The sequence below is a fragment of the Schistocerca cancellata genome, chromosome 11 (genome assembly GCF_023864275.1).
Source record: "Schistocerca cancellata isolate TAMUIC-IGC-003103 chromosome 11, iqSchCanc2.1, whole genome shotgun sequence".
Taxonomy (NCBI): Eukaryota; Metazoa; Arthropoda; class Insecta; order Orthoptera; family Acrididae; genus Schistocerca; species Schistocerca cancellata.
Genome location: NC_064636.1, coordinates 89,967,265 through 89,985,895, shown reverse-complemented (window position 1 = coordinate 89,985,895; position 18,631 = coordinate 89,967,265). Strand labels below are relative to the sequence as shown.

The 18,631-nt window shown below is 41.6% G+C and overlaps 1 protein-coding gene across 2 annotated transcripts in view; it reads right to left on the bottom strand.

Moving 5' to 3' along the window:
- LOC126108958 (uncharacterized) overlaps positions 1 to 13,356 on the bottom strand; it is a 121,220-nt gene extending 107,864 nt beyond the window's left edge. For both annotated transcript variants that reach the window (XM_049914347.1, XM_049914348.1), the window contains exon 1: positions 13,279 to 13,356. The gene's annotated coding sequence lies outside the window, so the exon portion shown is untranslated. The remainder of the gene's footprint in view (positions 1 to 13,278) is intronic.
- Between the last annotated feature and the right edge of the window lie 5,275 nt (positions 13,357 to 18,631).

Sequence of the window (18,631 nt, the reverse complement as noted above, 5' to 3'; positions counted from 1 at the left end):
GCCTGAGGAAAAACATCATGATAAAGCAAAATAAATAGAAGAAAGGAAATTCAAGTAAACTTCATTAATTTATTTGTGTATGGAGCATCAAAGTTGGCTCTGTAATTTTAAGAAACTCATTTCAGATTAGAAAATGATGGTGGTGAACATCATCTAATAAATACGGCAACAGCAACATAGGAAATAAAACATTTGGCAACTATCAGAACTGTGAAAAAAAATCCAACACTTTGCTCTTTATAGGAGAAGATTTGATATTTTTCTTTTTAAAAAAGCAACAAGTAAGTGTATTTTATACGTAAGTGTCCACTGACATTCTGTATTTCGGTTTTTAGGTTTTACTTCCAATATGTACCGCAAACGTAATTTAACATCTAATTTGTCTGTATTTCGTTTTTTAGATTCCATTTCTGACAAACAGCGGAAATAAAACCTAAACTCCGAGATGTAGATGCTCAACGGAGATTTATTCACAGGACATGTATCTTTTGCTGTCTCAATGTGCGCCATGAAACCATTACGAATTCGTTAAAAAATGAAGCTTGTGCTTCATTTCTTGCATCTCTGTTGCTATACTCCTTGCACGACAAGTCCCACAAAGATATTCAATCTTTAAATATCTTTAAATTTCCCCGAAAACCTGTCATTAAAGTTTCGTCCGCCTGGCACTCTGTCAGATTACAGAGATATGTAAACAGGCAGAATACGGCGCTGCGGTAGGTAACGCCTATAAAAGACAAGTGTTTGGCGCAGTTGTTAGATCGGCTACTGCTGCTACAATGACAGGTTATCAAGATTTAAGTGAGTCTGAACGTGTTGTTACAGTCGGCGCACGAGCGATACGAGACAGCATCTCCGAGATAGTGATGAAGTGGGGATTTTCCTGTACGAACATTTCACGAGTGTACCGTGAATATCAGGAATCTGGTAAAACATCGAATCTCCCACATCGCTGCGTCCGGAGAAAGATCGTGCAAGAATGGGACCAACGACGACTGAAAGAGAATCGTTCAACGTGACAGAAGTGCAAACCTTACGCAAAATGCTGCAGATTTGAATGCTGGGTCACCAATAAGTGCCACGCATGCGAATCATTCAATGAACAATCATCAATATGGGCTTTCGGAGCCGAAGGCCCGCTCGTGTACCCGTGATGACTGCACGATACAGAGCTTTGCGCCTCGCCTGGGCCCGTCAACACCAACATTGGAGTGTTGATGACTGGAAACAATATGGTTCAAATGGCTCTGAGCACTGCCAGGAAAGTCGCAATCTCCACAGTCTTCGCACCAGAATGCAAATGCTTGGGGGCTAACTTCCAAACACACGCGTTCAAACTTTCATTTGAATTTTGCGTGTTTCCTCCCAAGCACCAGTACAATAATTCTCCTCCAAAATAAAACAAAACTGCTGCATGAAAAAGACCGATTTCAGACAGGTGCATTTTTTTGTTCAACCGCGAATAACAAACATTTCAGTTCCGTATTCGGAAAAACCGTTTCAGGGGTGGATTCTAAACACTTTTATGGATCCAAAAATGCAATTAAAAAAAATCGATTTTTTGAACCAAAAGATATTTGTTGTTGTTGTGGTCTTCAGTCCTGAGACTGGCTTGATGCAGCTCTCCATGCTACTCTATCCTGTGCAAGGTTTTTCATCTGCCAGTACCCACTGCAGCCTACATCCTTCTGAATCTGCTTAGTGTATCCATCTCTTGGTCTCCCTCTACGATTTTTACCCTCCACGCTGCCCTCCAATACTAAATTGGTGATCCCTTGATGCCACAGAATATGCCCTACCAACCGGTCCCTTCTTCTAGTCAAGTTGTGCCACAAACTCCTCCCCAATTCTATTCAATACCTCCTCATTAGTTATGTAATCTACCCATCCAGTCTTCAGCATTCTTCTGTAGTACCACATTTCGAAAGCCTCTATTCTCTTCCTGTCTAAACTATTTATCGTCCACGTTTCACTTCCATACATGGCTACACTCCATACAAATACTTTCAGAAACGACTTCCTGACTCTTAAATCTATACTCGATGTTAACAAATTTCTCTTCTTCAGAAACGCTTTCCTAGCCTATGCCAGTCTACGTTTTACATTCTGAAGTCATTAGTCCCCTAGAACTTAGAATTACTTAAACCTAACTAACCTAAAGACATCACACACATCCATGCCCGAGGCAGGAATCGAACCTGTGACCGTAGCGGTCGCGCGATTCCAGACTGTACCGCCTAGAACCGCTCGGCCATTCCGGCCGGCGACTGGAAATATGTTGCCTGGTCGAACGAGTCTCATTTCAAATTCTATCGAATGAATGGACGTGTACTGGTATGGGGAGAACCTCATGAGTCCATGAAACCTGTATCTCAGTAGGGGACTGTTCGAGCTGGTGGAGGCTCTGTAATGCTGTGGTGCGGGTGCAGCTGGAGTGATGTGGCACCCCTGATGCGTCTAGATACGATCCTGACAGGTGACACGTACGTAAGCATCCTGTCTGATCATCTGCATCCATTCATGTCCATTGTGCATTGCAGCGCAGTTGGGAAATTCCAACAGGACAATGCGACACCCGACAAGTCCAGAATTTGCTAGAGAGTGACACCAGGAACACTCTCCTGAGTTTAAACACTTCCGCTGGCAACCAACCTTCCCAGAACGAGATTTTCACTCCGCAGCGGAGTGTGCACTGATATGAAACTTTATGGCAGATTAAAACCGTGTGCAGGCCGAGACTCGAAATCGAGACCTTTGCCTTACGCGGGCAAGTGCTCTACCAACTGAGCTACCCAAGCACGACTCACGCCCCGTTCTCACAGCTTCACTTCTGCCAGTATTTCGTCTCCTACCTTCCAAACCTTACAGAAGCTCTCCTGCGAACCCTGCAGAACTAGCACTCATGAAAGAAAGGTAGAGCACTTGCCCACGAAAGGCAAAGGTCTCCAGTTCGAGTCTCGGTCCGCCACACAGTTGTAATCTGCCAGGAAGTTTCATATCAGCGCACACTCCGCTGCAAAGTGAAAATCTCATTCTGGAAACAACTCCCAGGCTGTGGCTAAGCCATGTCTCCGCAATATCCTTTCTTCCAGAAATGCTAGTTCTGCAGGGTTCGCAGGAGAGCTTCTGTGAAGTTTGGAAGGTAGGAGGCGAGGTACTGGCAGAAGTAAAGCTATAAGGACGAGGCGTGAGTCGTGCTAGGGTAGCTCAGTTGGTAGAGCACTTGCCCGCGAAAGGCAAAGGTCCCGAGTTCGAGTCTCGGTTCGGCACACAGTTTTAATCTGCCAGGAAGTTTCATATCAGCGCACACTCCGCTGCAAACTGAAAATCTCATTCTGGAAACATCCCCCAGGCTGTGGCTAAGCCATGTCTCCGCAATATCCTTTCTTTCAGTAGTGCTAGTCCTGCAAGGATCGCTGGAGAGCTTCTCTAAAGTTTGGAAGGTAGGAGACGAGATACTGGCAGAAGTGAACCTGTGAGGTCGGGGCGTGAGTCATGCTTGGATAACTCAGTTGTTAGAGAACTTGCCCGCGAAATGCAAAGGTCCCGAGTTCGAGTCTCGGTACGGCAAACAGTCTTATTCGGCCAGGAAGTTTCAACCTTCCCAGACATTAACATTATTAAGGATATTTTAAGGAACCATTTGCACTCGAGCACAGACAATATTCAATTTAGTTAACGTAGATTATATGTATCGATTTTTTAAGACAAGAGAATGCAAAATAAAGCAATTAACACCGCTCTCTTGTCACAGCCAGTAGGCATCATCACTCTTATGTCATTCGTTGTCCTAGAAGGACGTAATATTTTGTGTGGCTCCACAGTTAGCCATTTCATACTTATTTGCAGAAAAGAGGCGCAGAACCAATAAGTCGCTCTCATTTGTAAATTATCTGCAATCATTTACCTATAATTTTACGTAAGTGTCATTCATATCGTAATGTATATGTTAAAATGAATATATGTTTTATTTAATCGTATGCTTTTCTTTGTTTTAGTAATTTTAGTCACTCCATTTTCATGATTGAAGCTCAGGTCAGATATTAGACTTTGTCTACAAAAAAAAAAAAAATATAATGAGCCCTGGCTACGTTCCGTACATCTTCGGACGTGCGAAGCTCGATAAATTCACGGCGTAAATTTTAATCTCTCAATAACTTACTCAACCAAACAAACAAGTATTATTATTATTACAAATTATTACTATTATTATTATTTTAATTTTTTTTTATTTGCTAAACTGGCGACTATGTGCCAGGACTCATTATTGTATCTGTACTACAACTAATTGTTCTTTTTCATGTACATCCTGACCGGCAACAACCCATGTGACGAGAATATGGAAGAAAGCGAATAAAATCTGGAGACAATTTGGACTGGAAATGCAATCTTCGCATCAAGACGACATGTACGGTAAGAAGCAGCACTCGCGCATCCACAATTGATTCCAAGCACATTTTTCATTCAAAATTATTTTTCTCGGCATTAAATTCAATATTCAGTTTCCATTCAGTAATTTTTTCCAAATTCCGCGAAATCTCATTATTCAGACGATTACATTCCGATCCAACAATACGCAAGTTACATTGCAAATATGGCTGACATTGTACAAGATTCAAGCAACATGGCTAGTCACCATTAACACGTATGCTACTTTCGATCTTTAAAGTCATCTCTTAATCATTCTCAGTCATTTAAACACACACATAGGCAGTACATTTTCACACTACGCGTTTAAACAATTTTTTTTTCTTCCACACAATTTATTCACGATATGGTAAAAACTCGACACCAGTACACAATGGAACAACAATCAAGTAATGCAAACATGGATACACAGACACATTCAAGCACAGAAATTAATACAGACACGCAAACACATCAAAATAACCTGCTACACACACACACAAACGCCGAAAGGAGCAATTCTGAACCAAACCTGAGAGACCACGTCACGTCTAATGACGGGGCGGGGGCAAGTTCATTTTGCAATCAAAATTTTGCCACTATACTGAATTCAATTTTGGAAGGCATATCCAATATTAAGCAAGATAATGACGAAAAATTCTCACAATTAATGACAGACAATGCAGCTTTCAGAAATGAGATAAAGTCAGACTTCGCCACACTGACTCAAAAGGTAGATGAAATTAATACACGTCTTTCCAAACAGGTTGACGATCTTACGGAAAAATTTGAAAATTTAGAGTTACGACAAAGCGACAATGCCAATCGCATCCATGAATTGACAAAAACCTGTGAAACTGTTAATTGAAAATTAGAATCAAACACGCACGCGTGTGACGAAATTAATTTAAAGGTGAATACAATAGAAACAAACGTAGCTGACATTCACAAACAAATTCACACAACAATACAGATAGAGGCTGAACCCCATTTGTCTCGAATTAATTCACAATTTAAAGACTGGACGGCACACAAAGACGAAATTTTTGAAGAATGTATATAAAACAAATTGCCACATATTGTGCACGATTCTGTAGTGGAATACATGAACAACAATAGACAAGTAATCGATGACGATATGCAAACAAAGACAACTCAATGCCAAGCACAACAGAATAATACACCCACTACACTTTTTTACACACACAAAAGAAAATCTCGATTCGGAAATGAACACATGTACACACACGAATTTCAACACTCAAATACACAATACACTGACACGCATAGCAACAGATACCCATCACCTGAAATACAATACAATTATTCTGATGAAGAACCATGTACACACAGGGAAGAATTCAATGATTACACGGAAAGAAACAGACGAACACGTAACAAAGAAGAAGAAAGTCTATTCAAGCACCGTAAATTTCAACCTTTTATACCAGGCAAAAACACTGTACACCCTGTCATCTTCTTAAAAGCTTTTAGGAACGCATTCCCACGTTCGTGGAGCGACCACAAACGCATTGCGTACGTTGTGGATTACATTCAAGGGGACGCTGCTGTTTGGGCTTACCATGAAAGCGACAGATGTGTAACATACGAGCAGTTTGAACGCGCCTTCTTGAATAAGTTTTGGTCACCCACTGTGCAGGAACGTATCCGCAAACAAGTCACTGAACCCGAACACTTCAATCCTAAAAACGGCAACCTGCGCAGATATTTCGAGAAGTACCTAAACATGACACACTTCCTTAATGAACCAGTTAAACCAAAAGATGTGATCCGATCACTAAAAGCAAGACTTCCTTTTAATATTAAAGAGAAATTACTGTACTTACCGGACGACGATCCTGAATATTTTTTGGAAAGATTAGATGCAAGAGCTATCAACCAAATTATCTTACCTGTGAGGACACAACCAGAAAATCTTGATGAACAACTTCAGAAATTCTTGGATGCAAAATATTTCTCTACAATAGACCTTAAAAATTCGTTTTGGCAGGTGCCAATAAGCAAAGAATCCAGAAAATATACAGCCTTTATGTTTGGTGGCAGAACGTATCAATTTTGTGTATTACCATTTGGCCTAAATGTAAGCTCAGGAGTATTCATTACTGCACTAAACTCTGTACTCGGTGATGATTTACTAGAAACTGTTACACACTACGTAGATGACATACTGATTGCCTCAAAAACCTGGAAGGAACACACTGATACCCTGAACACTTTACTATGCAGATTTACACAAGCTGGTATCACTGCCAATATTTGTAAATCTAGATTTGCTTGTTCTGAGATCAAATACCTAGGGCACATCATCAACACACAAGGCATTAAACCTGACCCTTCAAAATTAGATGCTATCAGACATTTCCCCAATCCCACTACAAAGAAACAGTTAAAATCATTTCTCGGTCTATGCTCATTTTTCAGACGATTCGTACCTAAACAGTTACTCAATAGCAGATACTTACTAAACTTATTAAACAAGAACCAGGTATGGATTTGGAACCAAGACTGTGAAAATGACTTTACTAAAATCAAAGAAGCCTTAGTAAATTCTAACATGCTGGAACATCCAGACTTCAATTTGAACTTTTGTATTGCTTGTGATGCATCAAACATTGGCTTGGGATGTTGTTTATTCCAACTTGTTAAAACAGAAACTTCAGAACATATTAAGATCATTGGTTTTGCCAGTCAGACTTTAACGGAATGTGAAAGATCTTACTCCACCACAGAATTGGAAACATTATCTATTATATGGGCATTTAAAAAGTTTAATTATTATCTGTATGGAAGACACACCATTATATACACTGACCACCAAGCACTTACCTTCCTTTTGTCATGTAAACTCATTCATCCTAGACTTACACGATGGGCACTTGCATTACAGAATTACTCTTTTGAAATCAAGCACATCCAGGGAAAAGACAACATAATAGCTGACACACTTTCAAGACTACCGCAAGGATTACACCATAACAATACAGACTTTGAGAACACACACGATTACAGAATACTACTCATGCAAGACAAACAGTTTACACAATACTACATAGACCTATGCAAGAACATGGCAACACTACAAGATTCAGATCCACACTGGTACAAAGTAAAACAAATCATAGTGCAACAACACAATGACACTTTACAAGACAGATACATGTTGCACAACAACATACTTTTCTACAAAAGACACACAAATGCTACTAACTGGTGCGTTTGCATACCACAAGATTCTGTGCACAAACTCATTGCACACACTCACACAGTTTGGGGACACTACGGAACAAAGAAATGTCTAAACAAGTTACAAATGTATTGCTATTTTCCAAACATGAGAAGAAAAATACATGATGTTATCAGCAAATGTCTCATATGTCAAAAATCCAAGCCACAAAATCAATCCACCAAAACAGATTTGCACTCTATCTTACCCACTGGACCTAGAGAGATACTTTGTACAGATGTTAGCGGACCTCATCCAACTAGCATCGGTGGTTGTAAATACATTCTAGCATTTTATGACATATTTTCTAAGCACATCAAACTTTTTGCCATTAAGTCACCCACAGCAAACACCATCATCAGAAGATTCACAAATGATTACATGCCATACTGTGGAAAACCTAAAGCCATTCTATCAGATAATGCCACGTATTATGCAGGATTCATCTGGAGAAAATTTCTAAAGGACAATAACATTAAGAGTATCTTTATTTCAAAGTTTCATGCATCAGCCAACCCTTGTGAGAGAATTTTTAGAGAATTAAATAGATTCATGAGAACTTATACCTCAACACAGCACACAAACTGGATACATTACCTAGCACTTTTTGAGGAAATACACAACAATTTAAATATATACAACACACCCTATACTCCCAGAGAAATCATGTTTGACATAAAGGAAACTAATGAATGGAGCAACCCGCTACCAAAATTTTCTGACACCAAACCTTCACACGAGGAAAAGGTAAGGGAAGTACTCATTGCAATTACTGAACAAGCTGACATTAGAAATAAGAACTATGGTGCTAATCTGAAAAGAAGGCAAAACTTTACAATAGGCATGCAAGTTTTACTTAAGACCCACTACAAATCGTCATCACCTCTAAAACGTAATGTCAAGTGGCGTCCATTATATGAAGGTCCTTACACAATCATTGATATACCACACCCAGGAGCATATCTGCTACAAAACCCCAAGAATAAGAGAATTTTAGGTTTGTACCCTCACAAAGATTTGAAAACTTTTAGCCATTAGCACAGTATACTGATACACCCACAAGGTAAGTCACATCTGGTACTTCAAGCTGGAAGAAGAAGAAGATATAAGCTATAATCTTAAGTATCTACATTTTACAGCACCAGCAATAACAGCAGCAGCAAGAAGATAAGACACAAGAAGAACTAACAATTTTCATGCAAAGCACAGTTACAGATTATATTTATTAATACCCTCCAGACAAGCTGACAGACTAAATGACCGGAGACAATTCCTGCCCTGCACCTGATATATTAATTGGCATGATAAGACACTTGATTTGCTATTCACACTCACACCACAATCCACATGAACACAACATGCACAAAAAACACTCTACAGGAAATGACATGTGAGATTAATTGAGCAAGGCTATATATATATATTATTTTAATTGTAAATGATACTTTGTGCATGTGCTAATTTGGAATTGATTGTGGATGTGACGTGTCGTGTCTTATTGTAATCATGACTTTTCAGGACAGATCATCTCCAAGATGTTTTCTAACCTACTATGAAAGTTTATGTTGCAGGAAACATTTAATGAGGAAGAACACTTATTGTGTAGTACTGATGTAAAGGAAAATATACTTAAAAGGAAAACTTTATTAAAAAGGGGAAGAGACCTGTAAAAGAAAATGGATTTTCTGAATGTATCACAATACACTGAACCTATAAGACAATTTTTTCTATGTCTGGCCCATATGTATTTGTAAATATCTAGTTTAATGCAATTGAAATATGTAAAATATGTATATGCCTAAGCAAACAATGTAACGTAAATGTATAGGTACATGTTCCACAGAAATTTTTTTTATATCTATGTAAACATGTAACAGAAAACTGTACTCAAAGTGAAGTGATATTTGTTATGTTTTGTGCTCTCTGTTGTGATCGAACATTTTGTTTTGCAACGAGCAATGTATGAACAAGTTGTGTGCAAATATTTGAAAAAACGGTTCACTGCGCTCATGATGGGACACTATAGGTGACGTGAGTCGCAAAACCACGGCACGCTTTTCGACGAAACGACGACACAATATCCAGGAGACGACATACGCCTTTTGGAAGACGAAATTGGAGGTTATTGAGTAGACGTAACACGGACTGGTCAGTACGGAACCACTGACACCATGTATTCCTACCAAGACGAAACCACATTTTAACTGCGTCTTCCAAAGCACGCTTCATTACGAGATTCTTTTTTTTTTTTTTTTTTTTTTTTTTTTTTTTTTTTTTTTTTTTTTTCCTTTATTGAATTTCAATTCCCCCCGAAGGGGGCGGGCTGGCAGCAGCTTAGGACGCCGCTCTGCAGCCTACAGATTTTCTGATAAAAAGCAGGAGAATAAACAATAATAAAAAACAGGCGATAAAATCGGGGACTTAGTGAGTAAACAGGTGAAAAGAAAATGGGGAAATGAAAACAAACAACAGAGGGAGGATGAAGCGAATAAAAATACATACGGAGCAGACAGGGGAAACAATAGACAATTAAAAAACACGGCGACAGTCTGGATTCTGTTCGCAAAGTATATAAAAATGCACACCCAGCGACAGCATGGTTTCTGTTCGCAACACAACACTGAATAGTCACTAGAACACAGCACGAAAAGTCGGCAAAGGTGACACCACAGTCGAGAGCAGGTGGGGGGAAACTGGACAGGAGATGGGAAAACAAAAAGGGGGGGAAAGGAGAGGAAAAGCGAAGGGGGGGGGAAACCGGGAAAGGAGCTGATGGAGGATGAGAACCCATAAGAGGGGTGGGGGGCAGACGCGACAGGGAGGGGGGGTAGGCAGAGGAGGGGAATACAAAAGGACTGGGGGGGAGAAGGGAGGTAGGGAGAGGTGTAGTGGGGAGGAAACAGGACGGAAGGGGGGGGGGAAGAGGGAGCCCAGGGAAAGGACAGAGGAAAGGAGGGGGAGGGAGGATCAGAGTTGATAGGAAGGATAAATGGAGGGAGAGAGGGCATCATCCGGGAGGGGGAGTTGACGGAAGCCACCTTGGGAAAGGAGATGGAGGGTGTAGAGATGGAGGGTAGGGGGGACACAACAGTGAAGACGGGGCAGGGGGCGAGGATGGGAGAGGAGAGGAGCAACCAGGGGGTGAGGGGGGTCAAGACGGCGGGAGGTGTAGAGGATGCGGATATGTTCGAGGAAGAGGAGCAGATGGGGGAAAGGAATGAGATCATAGAGGATCCGCGTGGGGGACGGGAGGCGGATACGGAAGGCGAGGCGGAGTGCATGACGCTCAAGGATCTGGAGGGACTGATAGAATTTGGGGGGGGCAGATATCCAGGCAGGACTGGCATAACAGAGGATCGAGATTCTTGATCTCCAACTTGTTTCTTAAAGAACTTTCGTCTCAATGTAAACAAAACGTGTGACACGTGACATTTATTTTACAGTGCAAAGACTTTAGCACAGTATAAACCTTTACTAACAAGTGACATTCTAAAGAGAATATGTTCACATATCTTTGAAAATGCACAAAACAATTAATTAATCTTATTTATTGAATGAACATGTGTAATAACATTTTGAAGTGAATGAGAACAACGGACTATATACCCAACAATTTATTACAAGGTAACAGCACAAGTGAATACGAACTGTGAAATTTGTTACAGTCTCTGCAAAACTACAATAAAATTAAAAGAGCAATGGTAGCTCTGAGCCAGTGCACTGCACTCTGGTACTGGAGTTCCCAGGTTCAATACCGCTCGGAAACAAGTATTTTTATTTTTTCTTTTCACTTTCATTTATCTTGTATGTAAATATTATTTATGTATTTGTATAGATGTATGACATTTATGATATTATATGTATGTTGAATCTGTGAAACATGATACGTAGCAACTTATGATTCATAACATGATAAATAAAGAAAATACGTCAACAAATTGCTCAGCTGCAGGTGGTACACCTTTGCCTTCGCAATTTGGGGGGCAGTTTAAGGAACCATTTGCACTCGAGCACAGACAATATTCAATTTAGTTAACGTAGATTATATGTATCGATTTTTTAAGACAAGAGAATGCAAAATAAAGCAATTAACACCGCTCTCTTGTCACAGCCAGTAGGCATCATCACTCTTATGTCATTCGTTGTCCTAGAAGGACGTAATATTTTGTGTGGCTCCACAGTTAGCCATTTCATACTTATTTGCAGAAAAGAGGCGCAGAACCAATAAGTCGCTCTCATTTGTAAATTATCTGCAATCATTTACCTATAATTTTACGTAAGTGTCATTCATATCGTAATGTATATGTTAAAATGAATATATGTTTTATTTAATCGTATGCCTTTCTTTGTTTTAGTAATTTTAGTCGCTCCATTTTCATGATTGAAGCTCAGGTCAGATATTAGACTTTGTCTACAAAAAAAAAATATATATAATGAGCCCTGGCTACGTTCCGTACATCTTCGGACGTGCGAAGCTCGATAAATTCACGGCGTAAATTTTAATCTCTCAATTACTTACTTATCCAAACTAACAATTATTATTATTACAAATTATTACTATTATTATTATTTTAATTTTTTTTTATTTGCTAAAATATCTGGGATGCCTCGCAACATGCTGTCGGAAAAGATCTCCTCGCCCTCCTGGTTTCACGGATTTATGGACAGACCTACAGGACTTATGGTTTCAGTTCCCTCCAAGACTACTTCAGACATTAGTCGAGACCATGTTACGTCGTGTTTTGCGGCGCTTCTGCGTACTCGGAGGGGGGGGGGGGTCTACATGATATATTAGGCACGTGTGCCAGTTTCTTTGGCTCTTCAATGTAGAATAGCATTTAATTCTGTACACAGTGACAAAAGAACAACTCCTATCAGGCGTTTGACACCTCAGCGCGTCATACAATTTATCGGATGGTGTTTCGGCGGCGGGGGGGGGGGGGGGGGGAGGAAGAGGGAGTAGGCTGTCGCGTGGTTCTCCCCGACCGACATAAAGACAAGAAAAGTTGGTCGGTCGGTTGGCAAAGCCGCGCGGGATTAGCCGAGCGGTCTCAGGCGCTGCAGTCATGGACTGTGCGGCTGGTCCCGGCGGAGGTTCGAGTCTCCCTCTACAATTTTTACCCTCCACATTTTATATCCTCTCTACTTCGACATCATCAGTTGTTTTGTTCCCCAAATAACAAAACGCCTTTACTACTTTAAGTGTCTCTGTCGGGCATAGGTGTGTGTGTTTGTCCTTAGGATAATTTAGGTTAAGTAGTGTGTAAGCTTAGGGACTGATGACCTTAGCAGTTAAGTCCCATAAGATTTCACACACATTTGAACATTTTTTTCGGTTGGCAAAAGCCCCTACGAAAATGGTTCATACGGCTCTGAGCACTATGGGACTTAACTTCTGAGGTCATCAGTCCCCTAGAACTACTTAAATCTAACTAACCTAAGGACATTACACACATCCATGCCCGAGGCAGAATTCGAACCTGCGACCGTAGCAGTCACGCGGTTCCGACTGAAGCGCCTAGTACCTCACGGCCACGCCGGCCGACACGTCCCTACACACATCGAATTTGTCTGTCGGTTGGTGTGTGTGTCACGGGGTCTCGCTCAACTGTACAGACTGTACTCACCGCAGTCGAATGCGTGCCGGCCTTGAGAGACGCAAGCTGGCAGCGTCCGACCTCTGCTGGCGCCCTCTGGCTACTGATAGGCCAGGCAGCCACGCCGCCGCCGACGTCCCACGTGATCCAGGCGCTGTGACGTAGGCCGCGTGACGTCAGCTGCCTCCTCATCGCTATACACTCGTATTAAGATGTCCCCGGCCGAGTTGGCTGTCGGTATGTCAACGCTCGTCTCACGAACTACTGAAGCGATTTTGATGCGATTTTCACTAGTACACTTCGGCCGGAGTGGCCGTGCGGTTCAAATGGCTCTGAGCACTATGGGACCTAACATCTGAGGTCATCAGTCCCCTAGAACTACTTAAATCTAACTAACCTCACACACATCCATGCCCGAGGCAGGATTCGAACCTGTGACCGTAGCGGGCGCCCGGTTCCAGACTGAAGCGCCTAGAACCACTCGGCCACCCTGGCCGGCGGCCGTGCGGTTCTAGGCGCTGCAGTCTGGAGCCGAGCGCCCGCTACTGTCGCAGGTTCGAATCCTGCCTCGGGCATGGATGTGTGTTATCTCCTTAGGTTAGTTAGATTTAATTAGTTCTAAGTTCTAGGCGACTGATGACCTCAGAAGTTAAGTCCCATAGTGCTCCGAGCCATTCGAACCATTTTTTTCACTAGTACACACACCAACAAAAGCTTTGCATCACCTCGATATGTCGTCCTCGCGTATTCAGGCACGTATAAATGCCGAGGGGGGCGGGGGGGGGGGGTAAGACAAGTCGGGGCATTTGCCCCGGGTGGCAATTTCGGGGGTTGCCAAATTCATATTTTTGAAGAAAACAAACTTTCTTTCACAAAGCGCCTAGTGTCCACTGCAAATTGGTCGATCCATTATTCTTTCTTGTAATCGTTGTTGTTGTGGTCTTCAGTCCTGAGACTGGTTTGATGCAGTTCTCCACGCTACTCTATCCTCTGCAATCTCCCAGTACCCACTGCAACCTACATCCTTCTGAATCTGCTTAGTGTATTCCTCTCTTGGTCCTCCTCTGCGATTTTTACCCTCCACGCTGCCCTCCAATACTAAATTGGTGATCCCTTGACACTTTAGAAAATGTCCTACCAACCGATCCCTTCTTCTAGTCAAGTTCTCCCACAAATTTCTCCCCAATTGTATTCAATACCTCCTCATTAGTTATGTGATCTACCCATCTAATCTTCAGCATTCTTCTGTAGCACCACATTTCGAAAGCTTCTATTCTCTTTTTGTTCAAACTATTTATCGTCCATGTTTCACTTCCATACATGGCTACACTCCATACAACTACTTTCAGAAACGACTTCCTGGCGCTTAAATCGATACTCGATGTTAACAAATTTGTCTTCTTCAGAAGCGCTTTCCTTGCCATTCCCAGTCTACATTTTATATCCTCTCTACTTCGACCATCATCAGTTATTTTGCTCCCCAAATAGCAAAACTCGTATACTACTTTCAGCGTCTTATTTCGTTATCTAATTCCCTCAACATCGCCCGACTTAATTCGACTACATTCCATTATTTTCGCGTTGCTTTTCTTGATGCTCATCTTATATCCTCATTTCAAGACACTGTTCATCCCGTTCAGCTGTTCTTCCAGGTTCTTTGCTGTCTCTGACAGAATTACAATGTCATCGCCGAACCTCAAAGTTTTTATTTCTTCTCCATGGATATTAATACCTACTCCGAATTTTTCTTTTGTTTCCTGTGATGACTTGCACTCAGTTTTTATTCAATGGTCAGTACTATAAACAGACTGATGGAGTTACAGTGGGAAGCCCGTTGTCGCCTATGGTGGCCAATTTGTTTATGGAGGACTTTGAGGAACGTGCATTGGAGTCAGCGACCTTGAAACCTGCGTGTTTTTTCAGATATGTAGACGATATTTTTGTTCTTTGGCCTCATGGTAGCGAGAATTTAAACCGGTTTTTGGAACACCTGAATTCAATACACCCGAATATTCAGTTCACTATGGGGGTGGTAAAGAATGGATGCCTTCCCTTCCTTGATGTGTTGGTCAGAAGGAAGACTGATGGTACATTGGGACATTCTGTTTATAGGAAGCCTACCCACACTGACTTGCATCTGCGAGCTGGTAGTTGTCACCATCCAGCTCAGCGTGAGGGAGTACTTCGCACCTTGGTTCACAGGGCCCACGTTACCTCAGACCCTGAAAGTTTGGCAGCTGAGCTGTCACATCTCGAAGTCACCTTTCGTCAGAATGGTTATAGTGAGAGGCAGATCAAACCTGCGTTGCGCTATCAGCCTTCCGTGCAATGGGTGAGTGACGATAGCAACGAAGTGGCACCTAAGTCTACGGCCTTTTTGGCTTACGCAGGAAGCATTTCTACATCTACATCTACATCTATACTCCGCGAGCCACCTGACGGTGTGTGGCGGAGGGTACTTATTGTACCACTATCTGATCCCCCCTTCCCTGTTCCATTAACGAATTGTGCGTGGGAAGAACGACTGCTTGTAAGTCTCCGTATTTGCTCTAATTTCTCGGATCTTTTCGTTGTGATCATTACGCGAGATATATGTGGGCGGTAGTAATATGTTGCCCATCTCTTCCCGGAATGTGCTCTCTCGTAATTTCGATAATAAACCTCTCCGTATTGCGTAACGCCTTTCTTGAAGTGTCCGCCACTGGAGCTTGTTCAGCATCTCCGTAACGCTCTCGCGCTGACTAAATGTCCCCATGACGAATCGCGCTGCTTTTCGCTGGATCATGTCTATCTCTTCTATTAATCCAACCTGGTAAGGGTCCCATACTGATGAGCAATACTCAAGAATCGGACGAACAAGCGTTTTGTAAGCTACTTCTTTCGTCGATGAGTCACATTTTCTTAGAATTCTTCCTATGAATCTCAACCTGGCGCCTGCTTTTCCCACTATTTGTTTTATGTGATCATTCCACTTCAGATCGCTCCGGATAGTAACGCCTAAGTATTTTACGGTCGTTACCGCTTCCAATGATTTACCACCTATGGCATAATCGTACTGGAATGGATTTCTGCCCCTATGTATGCGCATTATATTACATTTATCTACGTTTAGGGAAAGCTGCCAGCTGTCGCACCATGCATTAATCCTCTGCAGGTCTTCCTGGAGTACGTACGAGTCTTCTGATGTTGCTACTTTCTTGTAGACAACCGTGTCATCTGCAAATAGCCTCACGGAGCTACCGATGTTGTCAACTAAGTCATTTATGTATATTGTAAACAATAAAGGTCCTATCACGCTTCCTTGCGGTACTCCCGAAATTACCTCTACATCTGCAGATTTTGAACCGTTAAGAATGACATGTTGTGTTCTTTCTTCTAGGAAATCCTGAATCCAATCACAAACCTGGTCCGATATTCCGTAAGCTCGTATTTTTTTCACTAAACGTAAGTGCGGAACCGTATCAAATGCCTTCCTGAAGTCCAGGAATACGGCATCAATCTGCTCGCCAGTGTCTACGGCACTGTGAATTTCTTGGGCAAATAGGGCGAGCTGAGTTTCACATGATCTCTGTTTGCGGAATCCATGTTGGTTATGATGAAGGAGATTTGTATTATCTAAGAACGTCATAATACGAGAACACAAAACATGTTCCATTATTCTACAACAGATTGACGTAAGCGAAATAGGCCTATAATTATTCGCATCTGATTTATGACCCTTCTTGAAAATGGGAACGACCTGCGCTTTCTTCCAGTCGCTAGGTACTTTACGTTGTTCCAGCGATCTACGATAAATTGCTGATAGAAAGGGGGCAAGTTCTTTAGCATAATCACTGTAGAATCTTAAGGGTATCTCGTCTGGTCCGGATGCTTTTCCGCTACTAAGTGATAGCAGTTGATTTTCAATTCCGATATCGTTTATTTCAATATTTTCCATTTTGGCGTCCGTGCGACGGCTGAAGTCAGGGACCGTGTTACGATTTTCCGCAGTGAAACAGTTTCGGAACACTGAATTCAGTATTTCTGCCTTTCTTCGGTCGTCCTCTGTTTCGGTGCCATCAGGATTGGCCGTATGATGTGAAATGTGTTTTTCGACCACCTTCTAAGATTAAGGCCCTGTTGGCGTCCGTAAAAGATGATCTTGGTTTACGTAAGGCCGATGTCTATCGTACTCCTTGCAGTTGTGGCATGTCATATATTGGTCAGACAGTCAGGACTGTGGAAGACCGGTGTATTGAACATAAGCGTCACACACGCTTATAACAGCTGAGAAAATCCGCTATTGTAGAACATTGCCTTGACACCGGTCATCTTATGGAATACAACAACACGGAGATTCTGGCTTGTACGTCCAGCTATTGGGACAGTGCTATTAAGGAAGATGTTGAAATCAAACTATCAAGTAACCTTATAAACAGGATATGCTGCTTGGAATCCGGCTCAAAAAAACAGAGGGACAGAATTAGTGCTACCTCACCTGTTGATTACTAGTCACTATCGATATTTCTGATGTTGGTTATCTTTGGTTGTGTTGACACTTGTTCTGTGTGTGGTATCTTCCTTGTTTCTCCTCTGTGACCCGAGGTATTAAATTCCCTTGCACGTTGCTTCCTCCTTGCAGTTGTGCCTCGTGAATGGCAGGGTGTGCTACTGTGGAAATATCGGCGGTGGTCGACGACGTCACCCGGCAACAAACATGTAAGTTATCTGAACACATAAAATGTTGTTAGGACTAACTCCTGGATTCAATATAGAACAGGCACTGACGGCAGTTGGTTCCTTTCGCCAAAGGCGAAAAATGGGTGCTTGAGACAACTAAAAAGGCCAGAATAGCAAAGAGGAGCAAGAAAAGGAAGAGAGAAGATGAGGAACACACAAACCAAGAACATTATGCAACTGGAGGGTTTTAAGAACAACAGAGGTGAGTAACAGATGAAATGTATCTTTACACTGAATTTCCCAAGAATCAAATTTTCTAACATGTTTATTTTATACAAAAAAACTATTTGAGCTAGAGGTCTGAAATTTTTTGTTATTTTTGGGCTACCATTTGGGGAAAAGTAGACTACATACATCAGCTTACTATCACCAGGAAGAAAAACATACCCTTATTAATTATAAAAAAATTGCCTTAATTTTGATTGTCTAATTTATGTATTTATAGTATAAAAACTATTGATTGAAATCTTTTGATTGTAGTCTAACAATGCCATAAATGTGTGCACAAAGTTTTAAGCATCTAGGAAAAGTAGTTAATAAGTCTATAGACTTCAAACATAGACTGGGAGGAAAAATTTTAAATTACTGACCGACATAAATGTTTATATAATCAAGTTTACATCAAAGCTATTCTGATTATTCTTATACCAAAATCGTCATCCTT